General features: G+C 43.7%; 1 pseudogene across 1 annotated transcript; it reads right to left on the bottom strand.

Annotated features, from left to right (window-relative positions):
- Positions 1–1429: 1429 nt before the first annotated feature.
- LOC308149617 (ubiquitin carboxyl-terminal hydrolase 42-like) lies at positions 1430–7965 on the bottom strand (annotated as a pseudogene). The gene is made up of 13 exons: positions 7725–7965; positions 7081–7290; positions 6789–6899; positions 6209–6308; positions 5704–5771; positions 5538–5608; positions 5325–5407; positions 5118–5229; positions 4811–4951; positions 4343–4636; positions 3312–3980; positions 2351–2475; positions 1430–2078 (listed from the first exon to the last, which is right to left on the bottom strand). The product of its transcript is annotated as a ubiquitin carboxyl-terminal hydrolase 42-like (transcript).
- Positions 7966–9669: the final 1704 nt, after the last annotated feature.

Genomic DNA, 9669 nt, shown 5'->3' with positions numbered 1-9669 from the left:
CAAAATACACAAAAATGAATGAATGAATGGTCTTTATTGTCATTGCTATAGTACAGGTACCAAACAACGAAATTTGGGAGGGGTGGCTCCCCTGGTGCTAGGAAAGAAAAAAAAAACTAAAAAAACAAGAAGGGAAAGGAGCTGGTTTACATAAATAAAGGCTATGTACACTATCCACTATACTATACTGTACAGATAAAACGACTAGGGTTGTCATATTGCACATAGTGTTATTGCACATTCATTTAAAGTGTCGCAGTTTGCAGGCTTGAAATGTACACATTTGTGCCTCAGCACTACACCTGATTTTTTCAATCCAGCAGCAATAGATAAATGAGAATTTGAATAAAATTTGATGTTCAACCTTCCTGTGTGTACCGTATAAAGACTGACTAGACAACTAAAGGCCTAACTGGCTCCAAACTAGTCTTTGGCTTTATAATTTCAATACTGTGTCACGTGAATAAGAAATGAGTATTTAGCTCCCATGTTAAACCCATCCTGTCATTGTATGACTAGAAAAACCTACAAAAACGACCATGCCATTGCACTGTATACGTATGATAAGCCCTGAATCCAAGAAGTGGTACAACAAACAACCATTCTCTGACCTCCCAAAAAAAGTCTGTGACACTCAGTTCAGTATATCAATCACTCATACGAAAATGATTTAACCAAAAGGGGTAGCTTCCATATAATAACTCCATCTGGTAGAAAGGCGGACATTTTACCCATTGTGGTGTACATGCCCCATCATAAGCATTCACTCCAACAAACAATGCTTGTAAACAAAGTGAGGGTTACAATTTCTGACATTAACAAATGTATTTAAGGCTTTTTATATACCTTGTACAATGTATACATTTTACATGCTATTGTTGAACTAAAAGGTATAACATAACTGTTGTCATATTATTTTTTACGTAGAAAAAACAGCAAACCATACCCATTTCACTGACTTATGTCCATAGAACATGGTCTAAATTAAGTTGTGGGAATTGTCTAAAACAAACCAGAAACATGAAGAAAAAAAAAAAAACTCTATTGGTATTCCTGATACAGGACTGTTTATGTATAAAAAATAACTGATAGTACAGTTCAAAATTAAATTCACAGTATTCTTTCTTATGAACGCTAGAAAAAACAAACTGGATTTTTAAAAAGCAAACACAAAAGGTCCACAGCCAAAAGTGATAACATGATAACATTTTTTATGTTTTTTTGTATACTTGAATAATGAGTTTAAAAGAAAGGATAGAAAGAAAGGGTGTCTCAGTGAGTGTGAAAAGAGGGATGCAGAGAAAAAAAGTTGTCTTCTCCAGTGAAAGGGTTGAGAGAAAGAGAGGGGGAAAAAAGCAAAAACATAAAAGAGCTGGAAATGTCCTCAAGTCTGTCCAGGGTAGGTGTGGTGGTGTAAGTGCACACACAGTCACAACAGCCAGTCCCAGGCCAGCTCCTTCTCTTCCAGACAAAACGCCTCCTCATCGTAGTCGGTGCGGCGTTGTTTATTAGGAGAGTGGTCGTTGACATGGTCGTCGCCATGGTAACGGCGCTTCCGGTTCGGCCTCTCCTCACTGCTTCCTTGATGGGGTGCCGTTGGCGATGCATGACCAGAAGGGAGGCTGAAGTCATCGTAGTCGGTGCGGCGTTGTTTATTAGGAGAGTGGTCGTTGACATGGTCGTCGCCATGGTAACGGCGCTTCCGGTTCGGCCTCTCCTCACTGCTTCCTGCCCTCCTCACTGCTTCTTTGGAGCTGGGCTTGTCCAGATGGGGCTCTCTGCCCTCTTCTCGTCGCTCCGGCCCTGTGGCCAGGCTGTCGGTCTCAGAGACAGTTCTCTGGATCTCCCTGGTGTCGTACTTGTGTGGGGCTACCAGGCCCACAGAGGCCCCCGGGGCTGGGCCAGGCGGGGGCTTGGAGAAGGCAGAGGTGACCGGGGTGTCGAGGGAGGGTGTCGGCTGGGTGGATAAGGCCGTCTGGTTGTTGGGGTGCGTAGTGGAACTACTTGCCCTCTGGGCATCGGTTAGCGAATTAGCTCCTACATCCGATGTGTTCATGGTGGCAGTGGGCATTGGCGAACTAGCAGCAGAGGATGGTGCGTGGTGAGGGAGCGGATTAGCTCCGTTGTCATGGGTGGAGGCGCATATCTCTGGTGTAAGGGAGAGTCGACCCTCACTAACTGCACCATGCAGACTCTCACTCTGAGAAGGGGTGGCCTGGGTATTATATACCTCTTTGCTAGAAAAAAAGAAGAAGAAAAGCATACAGGCTTAATACAATTACATTCTTAATATCATAATTTAAAATCATTGAAATCTGCACAGTGCCTGAAGGTGTGAGGGTTGTCTCACCTTGGCCGACTGTGATGAGACTCCCTGCCGTTAGCTATGCTTGGACCCACACCAGACGACAGCCCATGACCGTTAGCTATGCTTGGACCCACACCAGACGACAGCCCAGGACCACTGCTAGAAACCTGCAACAGACCACAACCACAAACATCAATGGGCGCACTGATGAAAATATTGACAGGACATGATTACATACTGCAGGATAATGACATGATGACATACTGCAGGATAATGACATGATTACATACTGCAGGATAATGACATGATGACATACTGCAGGATAATGACATGATTACATACTGCAGGATAATGACATGATTACATACTGCAGGATAATGACATGATGACATACTGCAGGATAATGACATGATTACATACTGCAGGATAATGACATGATTACATACTGCAGGATAATGACATGATTACATACTGCAGGATAATGACATGATTACATACTGCAGGATAATGACATGATTACATACTGCAGGATAATGACATGATTACATACTGCAGGATAATGACATGATTACATACTGCAGGATAATGACATGATTACATACTGACATACAAACATGATTACATACTGCAGGATAATGACATGATTACATACTGCAGGATAATGACATGATTACATACTGCAGGATAATGACATGATTACATACTGACATACAAACATGATTACATACTGCAGGATAATGACATGATTACATACTGCAGGATAATGACATGATTACATACTGCAGGATAATGACATGATTACATACTGCAGGATAATTACATGATTACATACTGCAGGATAATGCTTTGCAATAGTATTTCAACAACAATACCTTCTTCTCTTGTCCTTGCAAGCAGCCAAATACCATGACAACAATCCTATACGTGGCCCGATATCAGATAACCACACTTTATCAGATAGAAACTATTCTATGCTACCGTTTTGGCATGTTATTTGAAGTACCTTGTCAGTGTGTTTGAGGCCATTGACTTTGTGGAGTCCGTTCTGGTGACCGTTCTGGTTGGGTTTGGCGATGCCGTTACTGTTGTGATGTGCCCCAGCCTCACTCCCACCAGCACCGTTGGTCTTAACGGCCGGCTGGGGTCGCGGGGCCGGTCCGTAGACGGCTCCTCCGTTCCTCCCGTTGAAATTAGGCTTGGCCAGGCCGTTTTCTAGAGCGCCGCCCTCCTGATCAGACTCCTCTGATGACTCGTGGCCGTACGGCACCAGGAAGAAGGAGCCGTGATTCCCATTACTGGCTGACGTGCCGTTCACACGAGGCGGGCGAGGGGCGGACATACAGGCTGAGGTAGACTGTGAGGAAGAGGAAGAGGAGGAGGCGGACGGCTGGACGTAAGAGGAGGAAGCTGAGGCTGAAGAAGAGGATGAGGAGGGGCGGATCTGCTTGCCCTGGCCAATGTAGAAGGAGAGCTTCTGTAGAAGGAGAGCACGGTCGGGGATCCCAGTGGGACGGCAGAGTGGGTTTGAGGAGATGGAGGACGAGGAGGATGAAGAAGAGGAGGCGGAGGGCAGCACGTGGCTCGGTTTTCCGAGGCCGCCACTGCTGGTGCTAGGCTTGGAGCCAGATGGATTGTCTCTTAGAGAGCCGTTCCCGTTGACGTGAAGGGTGTTCTGTGAAACAACCAAAATAAGTTAGCTACAAGCCTCATTACACACTGCTGTTTCCCTTACCATTGAATAGGTGGGGCGGACCCCCCTGTCTGGAGTTTTGGCTTAGATAGAACTCAATAGAAAATGAGTAAATGGTAATGGCATCGCTGGATGTGTACTCATGTGCCCTGCCAAAAACAAATCTGTGCGAAACACTGGTACGCGAGCTTGCTGTGAATACAGTATTATCATTCATTGATCTTTAATAATCATCAGAATTATCATTAAGTATCATGCCAATGTGGTGTGAAGCTGCGTGTGGAGGCTCATATGACAATCAAAGAGTGTGTGTGTGTGTATACAGTGCAGTATAGAGGCTGTACCATGTTTGGGGGCAGCTGGGGGCCGATGAAGCCGGTGGAGTTGTGGCGAGGCCCGAGGTTGACACTGGGCGTGAGATCAGGTGACCTGGTGGCCGGAATACAACAAGATGTTTTCGTGATAAAAAAAAGGGGGGGGGGGGCATGCACAAGAAATGTAAGTTGTGAAATGTCTTTGCGCCTCTGTGGTACTCACCTGATGTAGAAGAGCACGTAAGCCTGTTGGTTGAGAACGGATCTGATGTCACTGACAGACACCGAGGAGTCGTTCATCTCATACCACTGCCCGTCACTGGCCTGAGAATTAAGAAGAGGACTGTTAACGTCACATCACATCAACATCTAATTCTGAGCAAAATGAGACTGGCTGATGCACTGGTGAACTGAATTTTTATGAGGGGGGTGTGTGTGTGTGTGTGTGTGTGTGTGTGTGTGTGTGTGTGTGTGTGTGTGTGTGTGTGTGTGTGATACCTTGATGTAGCAGTAGTAGTGTCCAGCATGGCAGCTACGGCCTGAGTGGACCAGCACTGCGTACAGAACATAGACCTGGGGCTCCCCGTGGGACTGGGACATGAAGGGCCTAAGGTCCAGGTACTCGGGGTACCTCACGTCCTGAGTAAGGAGAGTAAGGACGTGGTCAGCACCACACAGGGAAACGAACAGGGGGTACATCTTCAAAATAACTAAGGCATTTCTGATTGTCTGAGAAGAGGAAAAAAATACCCTATTGCATTTAACATTCTAAACCTGAATCCAAATATTCCCAAAATGATCTTACCTTTCTAATCTTGCCCCCGTTGAAGTTGGCAAAGCACTTCAGTGAGATGGTGAGCACGTTGGAGCTCCGGTGGATGGTGAGTCTCTTTGAGGCTGGAACCATTTTCTTACACCTGCAGACAGGTTTTAGTCAGTTGCATTCCATTATGATGTGAGGAATCAAAACTCAATAGGCTGCACAAATAAATGAATACAGGTATATACTAACTTTGTGCATTTGTATGCATTATCTCCATCCAGTTGCTCTGGCTTGACAAACTGCTCCAGTGCCTTGGTTATGCTGGGAGCCGTCTGCAAGACGACAGACACAATTCTCAATTATTTACTTATTACCAATATCTCATATCACGATGAATAATTATTGTAAAAGGTACTTGATTGATGTGAAACAGCAGAATGATTATGTATAATTGTGTGTTACCTTTATTTCCAATGCGACATCCAAGTAGGGGTCAAACGTGTCAGAGACTGCTTCGCAGTTTAAACATTTTACTGTGAAAGATTGAGCATTGAAGATTCGGTGCTTTTCTTTGCTAACTTTGTACGGGTAAGCAACATACATACTTACCCCTAAGCAACATACTTACCCCTGGATCGTAGGTACCCTCCAAAGACTTGGTGGATAAAACTGGTTGCCTGCGTTTGCCTGTCCAATCTATTGAAAAAAGAAATGTCAGAAGAATTAAAAAGACAAACTACAAACTACTCAAAATGTGAATGAATTATTCCTAATAGTCAGCCAGTCTGTACTACAGTACATTCTCAAATCAAGATACTCGTTTATTAACCATTAGCAACACAAACTGTTACAGCCCTTTGAGAAGAAGAAATGAAGGGGAAGAGACAGCAGAGGAAATAGAGCAAAGATAATTACAGAAAGGTAACCTGTTGGCGCAGAAAGGAAATCCACTATCCACAAGAGCTTGCTACAGTCAGTTTTAAGGGTCGCTTCTATAAGCGAGGGTCATTGCAACATATCTATTAATCATGTCTCACTGTATTCTAAGCTAAATATGAATGTAGGTCACATCCAAGTACACTACATCCTAGTGGCTGAACACTGATTTCCATAACTCCCTCAGTAACACCTACTTGGTTCCAGGCAGGCAGGACTTTTGCATAGCATCCACTGTGCATCGCAGGAACTCGTGGGCATCCTCCTGACTCCCTAAGCGGAAGTGCTTTGCAATCCCTACCGGGTGTAACAGGGCAGGTAGATGACGAAACCATACAGTTGACAAAAACTTGAGAGCATTAAACAATCACATTGACATGGTTATGGTTAGCTGTTACTTATCGTTTGGTATTTTGGTGGAAGCATAGGATGCTATTGCTAAGAAGCTGTCTGTCAAATAAATTGATAGCACCTTCTACTTTTTTGGAGGGAAAATAAATGTTCTGAAGATACTGTGTGTTCCCTGGATTTGGCACCTGTGATGCTATCCAACTCTCTTTGCATTTTTGGAGGGAAAACTATTTAGCTGACAGGCTGGTCATATTGTCCATATATCTATTATTTTGATACAGCAAATATGTTTTTTTGTTTTGTTCTGATGTGATTGCAGGCAGTTATTATTATTATTATTTTATTTTTTTACAACAACACATATTTCCATCAAGCATATATTAAATAGTAATATAGTTTTTTTTCTGATTGTGAGTGGACACTCACGTTTTAGTTGATTGACGACACCAATGGGCTTGATGACGTTCCCCGAGTTAGCAAAAACCTGGGTGATGTGGTTCTGCATGGTGCACATCATACAGAAACCAGGCTCATGACCTAAAGGGGAACAGATATGGAGGTTAATCGGATAAGAGGCATGTTGTACCGTATCTTCTAGCATTCTGTTCCGATTAACTTCATTCCTCAATACAATTGTTTAAAATGCAATATATCACGACCAAAATAGTCATTCTAAACAGGTCTGGAAACCAGATTGGTTATATCTTCATTCACATACATGTTTTGGAATGTTCCCGGGTCAGCATGTAGTTGGTGAGGGGAACGGTGTAGGTGAGACACTGCAGAGCCGAGTTGAGGAAGCAGGTGTTTCCCAGGTTCTTGAGGCCCGCTCCGATGCGGTGGATCTGGCTCCACTTCAAGTTGAGCCGCTCCATAGGGAACAGGACCTTCTGGGGGAGGCCAATGTCGTCCCCACTGCTCAGCACCACTGGGGAGGGTGGGGAAACACAAATAAAAACACTGAGATTAGTCACAGGCGGAAAATACTTTTAAAGAAAGTTTTACGTTTTGTTTATATGGAACAAGCGATGGAGTGCTAGGTGAGAGCAGAGGGCAGAGAGATGCTGTCTTTATTACTGACATCACACAGTAGGTTCTACAAGAGAGAACCTCATTCTGGGTCATTTGCTTGGGGCTACATTAAGCGATTGATTACCTCCCCTCACAGTACAACATGCTTACATAACTTGCCATGCCATAGAGAAAAGACACACAACACCTAGGAAACCTGTTCAGTCGGTCAATTGGGCGGGAATTCCCTCAGCACACACAGTGAATACATTTACAGTGAGTGCAGGTATTTGCCCTCGTTTTTACCCAGCATCAAGAGACCTTTTGATTTAACAAACCATATCTTCTCACCTTGCTCCTTGGGCCGATCCACTGAGTGGGTCGCACTGCTGTAGATGGTAGCTCCAGGTGTGGGGCCCAGGCAGCCGCCTGTCTTCACCCTGGGGGTGTCATTGGGTGAGGGGCCCACCCCCCAGCTGGAGCAGCTGCTGTCCATCCCGTCTTCACTACTGAAGGGGGAGCGCTTGCACCCGACTGACTCAAGGTCAGACTTCTCTGAAGATCTGTCAACTTTTGTGCGGTCCTTTCTCATTGTTCATTGCTGATGGGCAAAAACAACAAACACAGATGAAAGTGTTAGCTATTTAATATGTAAGTATTGACAACTAGTTGAGGAATGATAACCCTGGTAGAGATTAGTGAAGTTGTATCTGAACCAAGCACACATACAATCTTCACTGGAGCTCTAGTGGGTTAGTATTACGCTATGATATTCAGATTGTAGTCCAAGAGTGCCAAATAAAGTGCAGTGTATATAGGATGCTCTAAACAACCTATGAAGCAACACTTTAATACAGTGTCATCCTTAGCTACCTGCATGCATGCATGCATGTTCCGTCCAGCATCTCAATCAAACACACTGATTTTCTATTATAAATGGGTGACTTCTGGGTATGACAGATTCAGTTGGTGGATCTATTCACACATTATATCAGGAATGACTCCCTGTCTGGTACTGAGAGGGGCTTATGATACTCAGTCAATCCCCATGAAATATGGCAGAACAAAATCGTTTCAAATGAAAGCTTGAGGAACAAAGAAGGGTTCACAAAAAGAGTAGCTAGCTAGTAGTGTATTATGGAGATCCATGTTAGTATGTCATATTAACCACCAGGTTTACAATGCATGGCAAAACATTCCTATCACTTTTGCCCACCGATACAATCGTTCGTTAAATAAGATTTCACCGAATAATATTGCCAAACTAAAAATGCGCCTGCTTGTACCAAATAAATGGCTCGTACACACTAGATTCACGGACACGTGACAACGTTACAGTGGGTTGTTAGGGGCGTAAACGTTTGTGTACAGTAGAATTCTCGTCCAGCGTGCCTAGTTACAGGAACCACATCATGACTTCGGAGGGGGCAGAATTGATCAAATAACAAACTTGACGGCTGGCTCGGATTACCCAACGATTCAACATTGCAAAGACCATGTAATCCAAAATCTCCAAGAGTGGGGTTATTGTATGTGGGCTAAGTGATCATTACATGATCTTTTGCACTCGTAAAAAACAGAAACCCAAGGCTGGCGGTCATAAAACTGTAACCACTAGATCCCTTAAATCCTATTCTAGTGAGGCCTTAAACCATAAACTGGAGAATCAAGACTGGTTAGATGAACTAAAATGCACACAGGTTGAAGAGGCATGGCTAGGTTTCAAAACCAAATTCCTAAATATTATTGATAGTATAGCCCCCATGAGAACCACCAGGGTTAAAACCCGATCGGAACCATGGATGAATTCGGACATTCTAAATGCTATGAAAGTCAGAGACCTAAAATGCTCTGAAGTTCAAAAATGCAAATCAAAATTAGTGAAACACTTAAACGAAGATCACAAAACCCACTTTGAGAAAATTAAAAAACAATGCAACAAACTATGCAATCAGGTAATTACCATGACCAAATCTGCTAAGAAAGAATACCTCGATAACAAAATCGAAGAAAACTTAAACAAACCACGTGACCTTTGGAAGCTACTTAATAGCCAACTAGGTTGCAGTCAAAAACTCAAAACCAGGTCTACAAACATCAGCATAAAATCTGGTGATTCTCTCCTTACAGACAAGCTGGATGTGGCTAAGTGCTTAAACACTTTCTTTACAACCATAGCCACTAAATTAGTTAACAATCTACCACCCCACTCAGGGCGTTATGGTGTAGAGCACATCCGTGCGTTCTACAATAAACTGGGTGTACGCAATGATGATTTTAAACTCTCCATGGTGTC

Source organism: Nansenia antarctica (genome assembly GCF_963989245.1).
Source record: "Nansenia antarctica genome assembly, chromosome: 1".
Classification (NCBI taxonomy): Eukaryota; Metazoa; Chordata; class Actinopteri; order Argentiniformes; family Microstomatidae; genus Nansenia; species Nansenia antarctica.
Note: the sequence above shows the minus strand (reverse complement) of the source record. Positions and strands in the feature narration are given on the sequence as shown.